This window comes from Parus major, chromosome Z, assembly GCF_001522545.3.
Source record: "Parus major isolate Abel chromosome Z, Parus_major1.1, whole genome shotgun sequence".
NCBI classification, from domain to species: Eukaryota; Metazoa; Chordata; class Aves; order Passeriformes; family Paridae; genus Parus; species Parus major.
The window spans coordinates 71,921,312-71,940,954 of NC_031799.1; positions in this window are offsets into that span (position 1 = coordinate 71,921,312).

Genomic DNA, 19,643 nt, shown 5'->3' on the forward strand with positions numbered 1-19,643 from the left:
TTTCCTTCCCTTTATATTGTTAATCTCAGCTGCTTTTTCTTTTTCTTAAACCTGACATTTTAGAGGAAAGTTATTTATAAAGTAAATTTAGAACAAATTTAGCTACTTTTGTAGTGTGTACTCTGTCATGTTTTCTCTGTGAAATTTAAGTCTTTGATGGGTAAGACAGACTGTGTTGATATTCCTGGGGGAATAGCTATTGATTGCAAAGGTATATTTAAAGTAAATTCTTGAATTTGTTGCAAAAGTTGGGTGCTACTTGAAGAAAAAAGTTTGAACACCTGTTGAAAGAAACTGATTTTTGTACATACCCAACCTCTTCTCAATGAGCAGGCGAAAAATCAAAAAGTCAGCATCACTGACTGGAAAATGTAAGCACAGGCAAAGAGTTTGAGATGGATGTGGTTTGAGCTTTAAGTCAACCTAAACATACACTCCTGTCTTAATTTTAATTCAAGTTGTTGGAACGAAGCTGATTTTTTTAATATTTGCAAGTAAACTCAGAATCAATTACTGAAATGTAATACTGTATTTTTTTAAGGTAGCCTGAAATAAATTTAAACCATAATATCCTGCTCCTGAAATTTTTCCCTTGTAACATGCAGTGGAATATAACTGTTATTTCAAGCAACCCAAAAACTCTAATGCATAATATCTGTGCCTACTTATTATGTTCTATACTTGAAGGTTTTTTTCATTTCATGAAATTATATCACCAGGAAAAAAAGAAAAAAAGTATTTTTACTTTTTATTGCTTTTTTTTTTTATGTGTGTGCTGTTTTCATTTTCTCAGGGGAACTGGAAGAACAATCACATAAATAAAATTCTGCCTATACTGAAAGTTACTCCCTTGTTCTTGCAGTTATGAAATGAAATAGAAGTTCTAAAAGATATAATTTTAGTATTATCTAGCATTATCTACATCTTGGAAATACCCTTTCTCAGGGTGAAACATGGTTGTATAATGACAGGACTCAAAACACGATTTCAAAGATCATGACAGGCTGTGGCAAGGATTTAAATACTGCAATGATATAAATAATTTTGTTTTTAAAGCATTGCTTGGTTATCATCAAATTGGAATAGAAGACAAACTTTAAATTTTCAGATTGTGTTATAACCCCCTGTTAACTTTAAAAATAAATACTTTCTGAGGGTAACTTGAGGCTGAGGAAAACAGAAAAAATGGTCTTTCTTCTAAAAAACTCTGATTCTTAAAACAATTTGTGAAATAAATGCCCAAACAATATTTTAGCCAAAAGTGCTAAGTTTTATGAAAGAACAATAGGAATCCACTGCCACTGCTTTTATAATAAAGGAGTATTTTGGAAAGAAGCACTTTTGCCAGTTAAAAAATGTCCCTGAAAGATTCAAACCCTAAGATTACTGTTTTTTTCTTTCTGCAGTATAAACTGAAGCTGTAGAGGTAGGGGATCAAATCAAGGGGATCAAATGTAGGGGTAGGGGATCAATTACTAAATTAAGTAATGTGAGCAGTTCTGATTATAGGAATGCAGATTTTCCTATGGTGTTCATGGTAAACACATCCCCATTTATGCACAGTCAGGAATCTTTATGACAGAAAATCTTTCATGCTTATTTCTCACTGTTCTGTCTACGTTCTTCCTCTTAACATTTTTATTGAGTCAATAATCAAGAATACTTTCTGTGTGATATACTTCATAATGTTAAAGAGTTTGCTAGCGGGGTCAAGAATCCTATTTCCTATTAAATTAAACTTGCCTAAGTAAAAGACTTTTTTTTTTTTTTTCCTGGTTACATTATTTAATTATTGCAAATCAATATCTCCAACACTTTTTTCTCTGTAGTCTTTATAGAATCCTTAAGCTTTTTCTTTCTCTGTTTCTTCTGTATATTACCCTTTCTGTCATCTTTGAGACTAATCCACTTCCAGTGGGCTTTGGTTTAAGATTGTAAAAGTGTTCAGTTTATATAATCCAAGTTAGTGAAAACTTGGTCCTTATGAATCCATGAATTGGGTCAGAAAAGTGAATATAACCCATTACACTTTGGAAAAACACTTCAATGGCTTACAAAAATAATGTAAATTCTGGTAATTATTAAATGTTATATTGTATTAAAAGTGTTAATTTTATAAAACTTAATGGGCATTATTTTATTACAAGCATGGCTCCCCCTACAAAAGATTCCCCAGGGAAGAAAATTAATCTAAAATAATCCTAAACAAAATCTACTCTATTTGTCCAGAAAAAAAATAATAATTAGCAATTTACCACATGGAAAACAGTAAATCAGAATTATATTTATCTAAGATGAAATCTGCCTGTGTTCTCAGAATACAGTAATGGTTGTTAAAAATATGAAGTAAAGAAAAAAAATAGATGCAAGTGGGTTTTGACATAAATTATTTCATACAGAGCTGAGTCTCTGTATGCACTCAAATATGTGAATAACTGCTTAAGTAGACAAGAACACAAAAATATATGAAAAAATATAAGGTCACTGGAAGAAAAAAATCAGTAGGTCACATTGTTTTCATGAGTTTTAAGATGTTTGTAGCAACAAAATGATTTAGGAAAAAAACCAGATCATTCCAACCACTTTTCACATCCTTAATGCTGCAGGGTTAGACACCGACATTCCCCTCCTTAGCCAAGGGAGAGGGATTTTAATCTAAATGATCTGATCTGCTTTAGGTTGGATGAGGTTTTAGATTAAGGACGAGACAAATTGTTCACTTTTTCTTGCCATCCACAGTAAAGAAAATCCCCGTGCCCAGCTCATCAGCAGAGCTCCAGCAAATCCATGGGATAGGTCTGATCTGTCAGGTGTTTTCAGATTATTAGCTGCTAAATATATGATGTTATCTGAAATTAAATGGCTATGCATATAGACAGGATGGGTTTGAAGCTCCTGCAACCCAAGTCCGTGCTCTTGTGGTGAGGAGATTTGACTGATGGGAAAGGTGACTTTACACTCCAGGTAGAGAATCAGGATATCACCCCATCTCTGTGTCCCAAGGCACAGAATTTTAAGGCAAAAGATCACCCATTTTAATTCCTTCTGGATGTCATTCCTCTGCCTGTGACACACCTAGGATGGAATGGTGGGGAGGAAGTTACACCCACAGATAAAACTAGCATGAACAGGTACGTGGTGGAGAAGTTCTTTGAAAGCAATTCAAACTAAAGATGTAACATGGTTTCTTCCTCAGAAAAACCCTAAACTTTGCTAAAAGCTGGGCAGGCGTTTTGAGGCACCACTTTCAAGCTACAGGATAATTGGTTAGCTGTGAAGAAAAATTGTTATCCTTCACCCTTGGCTTTCTTCTTTAACGTCAATAGCTTTAGTGTGATACAGCAAGGAAAATAGTACATTTTTATGCATCCTTTATTCATTTATTCTTGAAAAGTCAAAGCAGATCTCTGCTAGTTCCCCTGAGCCCCTTTCCAAGGCACCTGTGCCTGTGTGGCAGAGTGGATTCTCCTCTTTGGCGAAGTGCCTAAATATTCACTGTTGTGATCTCTATCTCAGTGCTGCATGCCAAAAGCCCTTGAAAAAGCTGTTTTATCAACCTCAGGCAAAAGGACTTTCCAAAGCCCATCACTGGCAGGGAGATTTTGTTATTCACTTTATGGGGCTCTGATGGGATCAAGCCTGTGTAATAACAGACCAGGGCCTAGCTCTGCAGTCACTGAGAGTCAGGAGGATTTATGTCTTCCCCCGAGATGCTCAGAATCTCAGGAAAAAACCCCAAAAAACCCCAACCAGCCAAACCAAAACTAAAATCCCAATCAAAACATTCTTCCTTGCTTATATATCCTCTGAAACACAAATATCAGTCATTCTGAGCTGATAGGACTCAACAGATGTTTAATGCATCCCCCTCTGAAATCTTTGGTCAGAACCTCAAAGCAAAAACTGCATAACTTTAAATTTTTATGCATATGAAAATTTATACCTGAAGAAGCAGAGGGACATGGGAAAGGAAAAATGAGACAAGCAAAAAAGCACCACAAAACCAACCACTCTGAAGATGGAAAGGAAATCTGAATGCTGGAAGTTTTATAAGTAAGCCATTTCATCATTGGAAAATTCTTGCTGCTATTTTAATTATTGATATAATATTAATATAATATCAGTTTATATATTTTATATTGATATAATTGATATAATAAATTAAATGAATAGAAATAAATCATAATATATATTATATTACTATAAACTACTATATATGATATATTACATATTACATATCTTGCATATTATATTATATTATATTATATTATATTATATTATATTATATTATATTATATTATATTATATTANCTTGCATATTATATTATATTATATTATATTATATTATATTATATTATATTATATTATATTATATTATATTATATTATATTATAGTATAGTATAGTATAGTATAGTATAGTATAGTATAGTATAGTATAGTATAGTATATATTATTATATTATTATATATCATAAATTTATACATAAATTTAATATTTAATTGATCAGACAATCAAAACCATGAAGACAAAATCTCAAAATCCTTCTTAGATTCCATTTTCTGGGCTCACCTGAAAAAAAAACCTCACATTTTTTTCTTTATCTATAAGTCGGAATTAATGGCTTTATCAGATTACACATTTTAGTTTTCTCCAATTGTTTTAGAATATCAGACCTGAACTTTGAAGATACTTTATTTATGGTCAGAATAATATTTGCTAAATTTAACATCTATCACTTTTACTTGAAAGTTTTGCATTATTCTTTCTTTTTTTTTTTTTTTAATTAAAACCCTTTGGCTTTAGAAACCTTTCTAACATTTTATTTTTCCTTTTGCAGAGTATTCTTCCATGAAAAATAGCATTTTTTAAAAATGAATATAGTATGGCTTGGAATGAAATTAAAAATTAAGCTCCTAATGTTCTCCAGGCATATCATTCCACCCTCAGAAATCCTCCCTCTCTTCTCTGTTAACATATAAATATCTGAATGACAACTTTTCCTCCAGTAATTTAAAAAAATAAAGATTTCACAAGTAGGTCATCTACTGATGAGTCTCAGGTCAGCAAAAATTAGTATTTCTACATCTCATTTTACCGTGATCACTGGGATATCTTGTCAAGGCAAATCAGTTTTGCATCATCTTCTTCTTAATTTCACCCACCTCTATTTTCTTTCTGGATGACTGTTCCCATCCCCTTTGCTCAGCTGCCCCATGCCTTCCCCTCAGGTGGCACAATCCCAAAGTGTAATAGCATTTCCTAGTGAAAAAATGTGCTATTTTTGACCAAAGGTCCACTCATTGCAGGATACTTTTATTTCCATTCTCTATTATTCTTCTGGGGTATATTGAGAAATGCATATTCAGAATAAATATTTTGGTTTGTATTTCTATGGTTTGAGTACCCAGCATACAGGTTCTTTGTAATGCCTGGTGTGACACTTTTAAAGCACATTTAAAGCTGGGTTTCAAAACTTTTTGTAAGTTGTTAAAATTCTGGAAAGTAGGAAAATTATGAATTTCATTTGTGCTGTTAGGAAAAGGCAAGACAAAAATATTTAAAGTTTTAACCATGACTAATTACATAAATATGCCCATGAAGATTCATAGATCCATTTTTAGATTTTATCCAAAGACTCAAAATCTTACTAAGTTTCTTTAGAACTTGTTAATCTTAAATAAAGTAAGTATCTCTGAGTTATATGACTGGTAAGTGGCTTTTACATTGGCAGAACAAACCACACAGTGATAACTTGCCTCAATTCTTAATAAAAAAAGTATTACATGCTTTGGATGAATCTTGTACCATATACTATAGGTAAAATTAGTTTGCTAAATAATCTGAAATGTGCTTTTATTTATTTTTACATTTTTGTAAAAATGAGCATTCAAAAAGACACCAAGATTTGAAGTGTGGGTAAGGAATCAGAATTCAGTGCTCATATAACAATGTCTCTTTGCCAAGTATTTTTAACTCTGTAAAAAGGATTTCAGACTTGATGCTGATGGTGTTTGGATATTATTTTCCTTTTTTTTATTTGTGTTTAAAGAACAGCTTATTCCTCAGCTTCAGATAATGTGCGTTTATGCCCCCCTCACCATTCTAATCAGCAAAAACTGACAGGGATTAAAAAAGGAAAATAATAAATCTGATTTTTTTTTTTCCTGAAAACATAAAAATCTCTGGATCATGTTCCTAGTAGCAGAATTTCTGTTTCTGTTTCACCAAGAGAACCAACCACCTGTGGAATCCAAGTGTGTGATTCACACCTACAAGTTAAAAAGACACATAGTCAAAAAAAAAAAAAAAAAAAAAGGAGCAAAAAACAGTTTTCAGCTTAGTGAATATAATTAAAGTGTAGTGGGATTTTCACAATGATTCAGCTACTGAGCATTTGCTGGTGAAGCAAGTGATGAACTTCCCACTGAAATCAGGATTCTGGGGCACTATTTAAAGAGCCTTGCAAAACACAGCATGGAAGAAGAGGGAAGAAAGTAAAACTTAGGATAAGGAGAAAAAAAAATAATTTTTTTTACCTCTCATGTAAAAATCTTTGACAATTTTCTTACTGTTAAGACAGTGACTACTGTAAATAATTTTTTTGTTGTAATTTTTTTTCCCTAATCACATAGCAAAGTAAAGGCAAATTTCCATTTTGAAGATATTGCCTAGCTTGAGCTTAGACCTATGAAAATACTGCTTTTAATTAACTGTTGAACGAAGTCAAATTCACTCTTTTTTTCCATGTCTGCAGAAAAAAAATTGTGCTTATTGGATTACCTTGAAATTGTTTAAGCAGTCAGGCAATTGTGAGCTGTTAATAGTGGATGCAAAATGAAAATAGCTTCTGAACTACTACGTTTATACTTAATGTTCCTGTTACTTAAAATATATATAATGAATGCTAGAATTTATAAGCATAACTAACAAAAATATATAATTGAAAATAAATGCTTTAATTCAGGTTATGTTTTTAATTAATTTTTCCCCTAAGTATCTGTAGGGCCTTGAAACCTTTCCTCCTTGTACATTTCAAAATGTTATTACTTTACTGAGTACCAAATGGGAGCTGGATCTCTCATACTAAAAAACTTTTAGCTAGGTGTAAAGTTTTAGTTCTTTCTTTTTTAGAGAACTTCCCAATGATCTTCCAAATTTTGTCACTGGTATTGTAAATTATATAAATATTATATATATATATATATATATATATATATATATGTATGTATGTATGTATGTATGTATATATATAATAGAAATATATATTATAAATATATAAAAAATATAATATAAATTATATAAATATGCAAATAATCCCCCAAAAGGAGATTTATAGCACCACTACACCACAAGAGAGTATCCTCTATGTGACAAGGTCATTAAATATGCAGGACTGTCACATTTCCATTCATAATAATTATAAGGGCTATGGACAGGGGATAAATGAAACGTGGCTGGCAGAGGTTCCTTTCTGCTCCTATAATTTTTGACTTTACAGTAAATCCTTGGAGTCCCTTTTAAGTATTTGGAAGTAGAGAAATGTAAGAACCAAGCAGTGGTGTTATTTTAGTGTAACAGCCTTCTCAAGTGCTTTTAGCCTGGGAGATGTCACAATATTGCATTGCAGCCTTTAACAGGAATATTTCTCTATGTCCCTTAAAACACCACTCTTGAATCTCTCATCTTTCCTTAAGATAGCCAAACTGAGCAGCAGAAAACATCAGAACGCTTTAGTAGATTATTAAATGAGCAGATTATTTAATATTTAACTGACCTGTGTTATTTAACAGATTATTTGTAGATTGTTTCTCTCATTTGTGCTGCAAAGCTAATCACGTAGTTCCATCTCGGGGTACCTGTGGGCAGGGGGTCAGTGCTGTCTCATGCCCAGGGGAGGCAGGAGTTTGGGACCTCAGCACTGAGGTCCCAAGCAGCTGGAATCTGCTTTTCTGGAGAAGACTGGGATAAATGAGTCCACTGTGCTGAGTTGGAGCTCAGTTTCTAAAATGCAGTCTTTAACTTACATGTCATGGAATTGATTATGTTGGAAGGGACCCCAGTTCCCCCCCATTCCCAGCCCAGGCACGGCAGGGCCATCTCCCAGTGTCCCAGGAGCTGCCAGCCCCAATGTCCAGCCTGGCCTTGGGCACTGCCAGGGATCCAGGGGCAGCCCCAGCTGCTCTGGGCACCCTGTGCCAGGGCCAGCACTGGCCCCTGGCCGGGTTTAACCTCCTGAGATCCCCTGGGACACTCCTGGGATGCCCAGGTCCCTCGGGATGCCATCCCATCATTGCATGCACACTTGCAAACTGAGCTCTCTTCCTGCTCTGCTGCTGCTTCAGGAAGTTTTGGGGAAATTGATGGAAGTTAATTTGGCAGCCTTGCATCTCTGTCCTAATAAGAAATTTCCAAATGCTCTTTGTCAGGGGATGACTGATTAAGTAGTGGCACTGTGATACAGAGCTGAGAAAAAAAATTGATTGACCTGACCAAAACATTAGTTTCTTCATTTAGGTCAAGCCTTTGTTGGACATTATGATATTTTGATTAAGGTTGTCTCATTAATTTTTATTTTCAGAAATCCAAGGTTTCCTCTGGATCCCAAGGCAAATATGTTAATCACATAAAGACTTTTCAACCTTATAGAGCACCTAAACTGTAATAAAAAATAGATTTGGTCAAATACCAGTGCTGTAGGGCAACACATATTTGATACTGAATGTGCCACTGTTCCCAATACTGAACCTCATCTAGGTCTGAAACAAAACTCTTCTTTGTCTTCACTGTAAGATTACAATAAAAATAAACTTAAGCACCTACTTTTGACAGTCCTTAAGGTTTTCATTAAAACTACTTCAACTCACCACCATCCTGCCAAGGTTCTAGGAATTTTCTTTCTTTTATTATGTCAAAGTTAAATTGTGTTCAAACTGGCCAAGTTGGTTTTTGCAGCTACTTCTGAAATCAGCAGGATTGCACACTTTTCATTGAAGTTGATTTTAGCTCTTTATAAGTCATACATGGCTCTTCTGTTATTGTGGGAAATAAAAGGATTTTGACTATTATGAAAATATAAGTAATGTAATAAGCCAATTATAAGGAATGTTAAAAGGAAATTCACTAATGGACAAAGAAAGTGCCAGACAAATTTCACCCTGACATTTATTTTAAGACCAGAGCAATATTTTTCCTTCCCCAAACATATTTCCTAATAACCTCAAGTTTAAACAGCAGTGACATCATTCCATTATTTTTTCCCCTTGTAAAATCTAAGAAATATTTACTAATTTACAGGTTGACATAAGTAGTGAATTTACAATTTGTAAGAGATTCACAAAATTAACCAGTTCTTAATGTACCATAATAAAATTAGGTTTTGGAAATGTACCCTGCAAAGTGTCTTTTCCTGTGAAATGATTAAAATGTATTCACGGAAGCAGTAAATAAGATATTCTGTACATCTTTTTTAATAGTTTCCCTCAATTATTTCTGAAAATGACAGTAATGAAAATGGATGACAGTAGTAAAATTGGAATTCTCACCCTGGAGAGCTTTAATCTTGTGGAAAATAGTTCAGAGAAAAAAACTAAGAAATGGGGTTATATAAACATTGACCAGTATGTAAATATAGAATTTAGGTTCCAAGCCAAATATCTTTTAAGAATTAACCATTGCTGATGTATGACAGAAGATGGACTGTACCACCTTGGGTAGATACCTGTCTGCAGTGCCAGCTTCTCCAGAAGGTTCTTACAAATGATTTTGAGGTCAAAAAAGAAAAAAAGAGAACATGTGGAATTCTGCCCTTAGGGTGCTGACCTTCAAAGCCTGCTTAAGAAATTTGCATTGGTGGGTGACTCATTGAGATGAGTTTGGGAGATTCTGACTTTTGTCCACATGTGGTAGGAGGTTCCTGGTTTGATGGTAACACATCCTCATTATCGTCAGCTACATTGGCAAGCCTACCATAGGCATACTTCACAATTACAGGTGATACCAGCACAGAAACATGTGCTTTCCAACCTACATCTTCAGCTTGGTGTGTTTTGATATGTTATTTATCTCAGAATTCCAGAAAATGGAAAAGCCCTCTCAGGCCACCAAGTCCAAGCTGTACCTGATGCTCACCTTGTCCTCAGCTCAGAATACTGGGTGCAGAATACATCTCCAGGGATGGGCACTCCAAACCTCCCTGGGCAGTGCCAAGGCCTGAGCTCCTTTTCCATGGGGAAATTCCTGCTGCTGCTGCCCACCCTGAGCCTCCCCTGGCCCAGCCTGAGGCTGTTCCCTCTCCTCCTGTCCCTGTTCCTGGGAGCAGATCCCAAATTCCCCCGGCTGTCCCCTCCTGCCAGGGACTTGTGCAGAGCCACAAGGGCCCCCTGAGCCTCCTTTTCTCCAGATCCCAGCTCCGTTCCCTTCTCTGGGCACGCTGCAGCCCCTCAGTTCCCTGTGCTGAGGGGCCCAGAGCTGGACACGGCACTCGAGGTGTGGCCTCAGCAGTGGCAGCACTGCCCAGCTCCAGCTGCTGTCACCAGCACCCCCAGGGCCTTCCCCAGCTTGCCACAAACTTTTCCCCCAGCCTGGAGCGCTCCATGGGGTCGTTGTGACCCAAGAGCAGGACCTGGGACTTGGCCTTGTACCTCACACCCCAGGCCCATGGTCCAGCCTGTCCAGGTCCCCCTGCAGAACCTCCCTGCCGTGCAGCAGATCAACACTTCCACCCAACTTGGTGTCATCCACCAGCTCACTGAGGAAGGGTTTGATTTCCTCATCCAGATCATCAATTAAGAAACTGAACAGAAGTGACCATCCACAGGCTGCCTGCTGCAACAGTCCCCACCTCTCTCTGGGCCTGGCCATCAGCCTGTGTCTAAACTAAAGAAAAGTACACCTGCACATGCTTATTCCCAAACATAAATTAGTTTCTGTTCCTCATGACTGAAATGGGGATGTACTGCTTGGGGGAAAAACGCTTTCCAGCCTCTAGCAATGCAATGTTTTATGGTCAATACCAAAGCAGTGGATCTGCCTGAAAGAGCAGTAGGCCCAGGGAATGTGAGAGTCTGAGCTTTTGCAGACCAGCATCTGCTTTCTGAAGGATAAGACCTTAAGCTTCTTACGTTGGCTGATTCTTTAGTGTTAAATCTGTTTTGCTAAGGACCTCTAATATAAACATTAATGTTTTATAGCATTATATTCCTTTCAAATAGCCCGAAACCCATGAGAATGTCTGCAATGAAGTTGCTGAAATTTTTTGAATGAGGCAGAAGGCCGCTCTGGAAGAAATTTTTCATCATTATCAAGAATTCACAAGAATTTTCTCATGCACAGTCTTTGTATTGTAATAGATTAATGTTTTTATTTTGATATCAGAAATCTTGAAAGCTTTATAATCTGGGTTTTAATGAATATATGAAATGAGTTCAGTGAACTTGATAATTTTCTAACACTTGCATCTAACATTCTTGCATCTAAGAATGATGAAAAGTCCATAATTATAAAAATAACTCTTATATGGTGGTATTTTTTCTTTTTCTTAACTTTGACAAAAAACACAAATTCTAGTAATTGGATCATTGGAAAGGTATTCAACTCTTTAGTACAAATGTACAAGTTATATGTGCGTGTTTGGAGTAAGATGGGAAAGTGTGGACAGCACTTTTAGTGAAGTTATTGAAATTAACAGAAAATATGGAAACAAAAAAAGGAGAAATTGATTGAGGGGTAATTAAACTTTAAAGGAGAATGATAATCAGAAACTACTTTTGTATTACATCTGGATCAAAAAGTTGGTGGGTCTCAAACAACTGTTTTGATAAAAGCTTTTGTTTGTTTGTGGGGGATTTTTTTGTGGTTTTAAAAAAATTAATGGTTCTTATTTCTATATAAATACAATCCATTTCCAAGAAATTTTGTTCAAGATAAGTTGCACTGAAATGCTGGAATGAAAGGAAGGGAGTATTTTCACATTAAATTTTATGACAGTTAAACCTGCAGTTGTGCAAAGGAAGACAGAACTCATGAGGTGACTGGGGTAGAAAGGCTTTTTCAGATAATCAGAAAATAGAATAACAAAATTAGTTTAGTACCAGTACCACTCAGAAGAGGTACTCTGTGTTGGTTGTTTCAGTGCAAAATATCAAGAGATAATTTCTGCTCCAGATTAATTTTAGGCTGCTGTAGATCAACTCTCAAAGTGTTCACTTGCATCAGGCTGTAAAAATTTACAGTCTGGTTCTCTGCTTCTGTACACATATAAAACCAATGTGAGAACATGGAACTGGGCCCCACTGATATGAAAGTGTCCAAACAACACAGGTTTGCTGCAGGTGCAGAGACCTGGATGGAAAAAAATGTTCCACCACAATCCATTTAAATATTGAGAAGCAATTGGAAGGCTTCGGGTAGCATTACTTTGAATTCTAAAGCCTGAAAAATAAATTACCCTGGTAAAGAATCTGAGGCTTTTGTGATGAAATACACGCTGTTTTTCAAATAACTGAGCTATCTCATTGAACATCAGGAACGTTTTTTGGCCTCAGATTTCCATTTGGCTAATGACTCTCTCACATGGAGTATGACTAAAGCTGTCACTGCAGCAATGATAGCAATACATCAATAAACAACATTTCCCTGGTTTTGCTGTCTCTTCCAAGAGAAATGAAAAGATCAGTAGACTAATCACACTGCAGTCGGGAGAATGAAAATTCACAAAATATGTACAGCTGGAAAAAAATGGAAATCCTCTTTAAATGCACATGGGGTTTTGGGGGGTGTTTTTGCACTTGAAAGAGGAACTTACATCCAGCTAATACAGTCATGCAAGCCTGTGACTTTAAAAGGCCAAAAGAACATTGGTTAATTTTGGTGAGAATAATAAGATTTTCATGCCTGATCACACAGATAATTAGGCACTAGTCTGTGGAGAGTTACGTATTGGTCTTACATCTTCATATATATTTTATGCTAAGCTGGACAGTGTAGAGCTGTACCTATTTTGACCAGCTAGCTTTTGCTAGATTTTAGCTAGATTTTGCCCAGATTAGCTTTCAGCTCTAAAAACTAGTGAAACATTGATATTTAGTCCTTTTGAGTACATCTTCAAGGACATTTTTACCTAAGATTAAAATCTGAACTATGTAATATACACACTATAATTTTCTCTGAATTGCTTCTTACTCAGGTTGAAATGAAGGATTTGGTAATTAAATGAGAAGTTTTTTTTTTTTTTAGGTCCTAACACATGTGAAACCTGAATTACTTAGTAGTGATTACACCCTTCACTGACAAGTTCAGTTTTCAGCAGATGAGGTGCTCACCTTTCAGTTTCCCTTAACCATTAATTTTATTTTGTTTTGTTTCTGGAACATTCCAAGTTACAGTTTCCAAAGTTAGGGATTATAACTAATACAGCCAAACTAAAAAATGTATTCTTAATGAAAACAAGTTTTTTTCTTTTTCTGCATAGGAGGCTGATGCACATGACCATGAAAACATATAAATACAGCCTTGACACTAAAATCTCACAAAAAATTTATGGGCATATAACCTTTATTCCCTCTCCAAATATAAGACAGTTCAATAATTTCCCACACTTTACACTTATTTTGTCACATATTTGCCTGGTTATTTCAGTTACTTGCCCCGGGGCTCACCCTACACCTTTGGCCTATTTTGTGTGTTCCCAGGAATCCGTTCACAAGCTGTTACAAAGGGATGATGTTGGATTTAGGAGTCTGAATAAAGTAGGGCAGATATTACTGCAATGTAGGTAGAACAGCTGGAAAAATGAGGGACAAAAAAAAACCAAAACAACAAGACAACAAGGATTTACCTGATCTTATGGCATGCAACTAAAAAATAAACAATTAAGGTGATTTACTATATTATATGCTAATAAAAGATGATGAACCTGAAGGTAAAATAGTGACTTTTCTTTTTTTCAATGAAAGGAGAAACAATAAAAGGCTTTGTCATAATAGGAAATGTGTTTTAAGCAAGAAAAAGATGATTAAAATTGCTTTATTTAATGTTTAATGAGAAGTTAAAAAAATAAGAAAAAGTCGTGCAGTGATACTTTTCCAGTGGATAAAACACTTAGAACATGGCAAGCTGAGCTTGTGAGTGTGTGATTCTCAATGTGAATTAGTAGACATAATCTACTTATTCAATTAGATAAGTATAAATGTATACGTAATATGTATATATATAAATGTATATATATCAATATATAGATATATAGATATAAAGATATATATATATTGATATAGGTATAGATATATTTGGATACCAATAAAGCCAGTCTACAGCTTATCAGTTCTCTCTGATGTTAATTCGAGGTTTAGGCCATCCAGGAAGGTTGGGAAGGAAGGAAAAAAAAAAAATAAAAGGAAATAAAAAGGAAAAAATTGAAAAGAAAAAGGGGGGAAAAAGCAGTGGGCTGAAGAAAGCTAATTTCTTTCAGACTTTCTCTCTGCATGGGAGATTTGATAGCAACTACTGCCGTTTAAAAGACTGAGTAAATGCAAATGAAGGAGAAACTGGGACATCTGGGTATAAAAGTATATTATGTAGTTCCAAGAGGTCTAGTGGCACTTGTGTTGTGTTTAATCAAGTAGAACAAAGTAGATATTAGATCCTTGTAGACTGTTTTGCTTAGCATTCCACAAGTTGTATTTAAATCTCAGTGGCCTGAATGCTAATTATTAGAACAAATTAATCTTTTTGACCCAAAGGAAATTTACAACCATGTTCTTCTCATGCTTACAAGGGTATTTATGTTGACTTTCGATGGCTCTGTTGCAAAGACTGAATAAGAGACATGTGGCAGTCCCAAATCCAAATTAGAGGAATCATGTTTTAATCAGTGAGGCTTTTTAGATTGTAATTGTTAGAGCAGAACAAGGTTATCCATCAATTCAGTGTCAAAACAGTCTGACATCTCAGAGGGGATCATTTTCTCAGAAAGTAACAATTTTTTCCTTCCATAGAAGTTTGTAAATCAATACTTATTCCCTAAAGGTACCCAGAGGTTTTCCTAATGTGTTTTGTTAATGGGCAACAGGGAAAACAAGATTGCAGTGGATGCCAGACTGAAAAAGTTATCTGAATTTGAGTAAAAGTAATTCATTTCAATTGTTGAGGTACAAGCTCAGTTGATGAGGGCATTGTGGGTGAGAAAGAGAGCTGAAATGCTCCAAAAGAGGTCTTTTGCAGCTGCTACGTGTTGGGTTGGTGAGGAATTTCAAGGAGCTTTAATAAGCAGGAAGAAGATACATTTTCACTTGCAGAGGTGCCTTGAAATAGTATTTTTTTTTGGCCTGGAAAGAAGGGCTGGGTTTAACCCACAACACTTCTGTAACCTGTTCTGTGTGCAGCTGCAAACTCTGCTGTCCTGTGAGCACTGAGATGTGCGACTGGGCAGGTGTGAGACCACCTCCCTGACACCTCTTCGGGCATGAAAACTCTTTTGGACTCAAGGCTGCAGACCATAAATCATCTCTCAAAGCCAAGTCCATGGAGTGGTGAATATCCTTCCACTTCTATCTATGCCCTGATCTAAATCAATTGGTTTGGTCATCCTCTAAATTTGCAGGATCTTCAGCTGTGGGAGGTTGTCACATGACAGCTGCAGATTTAACTTTCTTCTGGGCGTTATTCTGTTGTAAAACACCGAACAGTTTTGTCTTGGCACCATGTAGCATTCTGTCCTCAACTTTGCATGCAAACTCACTGATGCAGGCACACTGCCTAGATACCTTTTTTTATTATTATTATTTTTATTTTTAATTTTTCTGGGGGGGATTAGCAACTCTGAAAATTAGTCACTTCAGCCTGGATGTCAGGAGAGACTGAGGAAATTCTGAAATACACAGCCAAGCCATCTTTTCAGTTAAAAAAAAAAAAATCTACTTTTCTCACTGGAAAACAGAACACTGACGAATGCTGAAGACCTCAGCCAAGACTTACCAACCCTCAAAACCCTCAACTGCTGAGACACAGAGCTTGGAAGTGTTTATTCTGCCAGGTAAATTTATTATTCTAAAGTTCATTTGTATTTCCACAGAAATCTTGCAGTCTTTTTTGGTCTAAATAGAGAAGATTTGGTGAGTGTCCATTGTTGTGTCACAGAAGCATATTATCTGCCCTGAGGAGGAGTGTAACATAGAAACAACCTTCCTGAGGAGTCTTCAGGTGCAAGGGTAAGATGCAAAGTTTTGGTTTCTTTTGCTTTCAGTGAAAGCAAAATCAGAAACTCAGCTCAAGGCAATCTGTACAGTGTGACCCAGAAGAAACACATAAAAACCATGTTTTATTTTGTGGGGGTTTTTTTCTGCTAGGATCATAGTTGTATGTAATTTATTTGTGACTACTGAACAAAAAATTCTGTGGACTGTTTACAGGTGGAAAAAGAAATGGAAATTTAAATATTTATTTTTTTGCTAAGGCTGGCAAAATACTGAATTGTTCTGAATTTCCACCCTCATGAAGTTACCATTCCCAAAAGATGTATTTCACCTTATAGCATGCAAATCCCCAAAACCAAACCAAAAAACCAACCGAAAAAACCCAACAAACACACCAAAAAAACCCAACAACACAAAAAACCCCAAACCAACAAAAACAATTTTTTTCCTCAAAAAATGAGACTCTTTTGAGTGGTGCAAAAATGGTAACTGAATAGGATTTTGGCCCAAAAGACCTCCTGAAACTTTAAACAGATTGCTGTTTAAAGTTTCATTAAAACATCACTTTCTTCCATTTAGTTTGTCTATAAGACGTGGAATATTGGTGGGGTTATCTTTCTTTCAGCTGTAAGAATCAAGATCAGAGAGCTGAAGAATCACAGAATGGTTTGGGTTGAAATGGACCTTAAAGCCCATCCAATGCCTTTCCTCATATCCCAGCATTATTTAACCTACTATTTTCCTTGGCAGCTGTAGAAACAGAGTCTGCTGGTAACTCATAAAAAAATGCCCCACTCAGCAGCCAGGGCACAAGAGCAGTCATTCATGGTACAGAACCCTCAGCCAAAATAGCAATTTTACAAGGAATTTTTATCAGCATTACTATCTGGATAGTCTGCCCTAACAGAATGCAGCAGAATAATTAAACTGAGCAGACTGCCAAAGCACATGTTAATTAACTTTGGTTAACTTCTTCCAGTATTAACTGTGAGAGTGACATCATTTGAAATAATTAGGCATCAGAGACCTCTAAAACTACATCAACCTGTTCATTTTCTAGTGCTTTGCCCTCGCTGAACACTTGTGGACCTCAGGGGACCTGCTAGAACTCTGCTGCTATCGCCAGCTTCTTCTCACAGGCAGGTGTGGTGCTGCAATTCTGCGAGAAGCAGGAACCTCACATTAGAGTCAAGACAGGAAAACGAAGGACATTGAGCTTTACAGGGCACCAGAAGGATGAAAATCCTCATAAATACTGATGCAAGCCAGCAGAACAGGCAGATTTCCTCTGATCCAGTAACACAACCTGCACTCAGACAAGTACAGAATGAAGAAGATTTTCCATTCAAAATGAAATGTGCAAGCTGTTTTTAACATATTAATCCTTATGATTTTGATTATTCCTCTATTCACTAGTCTAACACTTGTCTAACAGAAAGCAAAGAGAATTCTGCTAATAAACTTTATAGGTGGTAAGATTTCCCTCTGCTAGGGGCATGTTGTAATTTAATATAGCTGAGCCATAGGTGTGGTCATGACTCTTCCCACAAAGGGAATTGTAACCTTCTTCCTATTCCTGGTCCTATAAAAAGTGTTTATATTTCAGAACTCTTTTGAGACCACAGTTGAATCTTTTGAAGAAGAGGGGAAAACCCCTGTTAACCATCAACAACTGGTGCAGACAGAACCTGGGAAGCCATGTACAATTAAAGTATGCAGGGAAAAAAACTAAAAACAAAACAAACCATTCCCCACCACCACCACCACTCTGATATCTCTCTCTTTGAGCTTCAGGATATCAAATATTTTCAAAGTTTCCCCTTAAATTTGTGCAAGTTTTGCCTCCAACGATTTAGTGGATTTCTGCTCATTATCACACAGCATAACTCTTCTCTGTGCCCAAACCAGCAATTCAATAGACCAAAAGCATCCCAAAATGCTCGTCTTCCCTCTAACATTTGCACAGCCTCCTACTCCAAATCATCACTCTGAGCCCAGAAGAAACGTGCAGCACTCCAGCTCTTGAAGATGGGGAGCAACATTCTGTTTTCGCTGCTAATTTTTCACAAAGATAGGCTTATGCATATATCTGTCACTAAGTGTAAAAGAAAGCAGCTGAGAGGAAAAATGGTTCTCAGTTTTGTCAGTGCATTAGTGTGATTTTTTTAAATCAGTTCTTGTGTACTGCCACAGCCTGAAGCAGTTTTCAAGCACATTTTTCAGCTTTGTCCAGTCAGGGTCAACCCATCACAGCTCTACAGATAAGTATAACCTAGGTTAAAAATGGAAAAGTTCAAACCAAACAAAACCCTTACTTTATTTTTTCCCCTTGTTCAGTCATAGAGAGGAAGGTGTTTGTTTTTTTTTCTTCAAAATATAGCTCTACTTATATACAATCATATTCCAAGGATAATGTTACTATTTTCTTGAAGGTCATGAAAAGGTGTTTTGTAATCCCCTCTGCAAGGAGTTACCTTCTTCAATTTGTAAGGTCTGGGGTGCTGCCACTGCCTCAAATATTGCCTCAAATTGTGTAAAATAAAATGAAGCATCAGGCCAACAGGAAAATTGTTTCTTGGGAAAAAAAATAAAAAATAAACTCCTTGGTAATTTCTAAGTTTGGATTTATGACAAAAAAAAAGTCCCTTCAGTCCACTTAAGAAGACTTTTTCCAGTAACATGAGATTGAATCATCATAGCAACCAGTTCTGAATCCTGCAGCCTGTTGAGAGATGGTTTCTGCTCTCCACGCTGATGAACAAGTGTTTATTTTGTTATTTTCACAGGTCTCCACAATGACTCCAGAGAATTAAACCAGGAATTTTACCATGCTATCAGAAACTGCAGCATGTTAATAAACAACTGCCCTGGAAAGGACTGCAGTCTTGCAGGGCCATGCTTTGCTGCTTGCATGAAAAGCCTTCCCAGGTGCTTCCAGGTGGTTTTATTGCTCCATCTCACACTCCTGCCTGTTCATTCACCTTGATTAGCAGCACAGGTTAAATTAATTTTTCTTGTTCTTCATTCACAGAATGCTCTTGTTCACTGCTGAATTCACTGATTTTTGGTTTTCCTCTCAGAGTGCTTGTTTTCACCAATAGTCTGAAGATTTTGTATGTTCTGACAGAAATATTTGCACTTACCAGGTAATAACATCTAAAAATCACGTACCTATGCATGGAGGTCTATGTCTTCTGTTTTCTTGTTTTAGCAAACCTTGATTTGTTTTCAAAGGAAATATTATTACAAATACATATTTAGATTTTAAAGCTATTTTTTTTAAATTCCACTGCTAAAACCAAAAATGTACTTAAAATACTGTGATTTCTTCACTTAATGACTTTTGGAAAAAAGGGCTTGAAAGTAATTTAATTTTTCATCATTTAACATTGCAAAGTTGAAATTTTACTTCTATTAAGTAAGTCAGGCTTAAAAAGAAATAGAGACCTAAACTT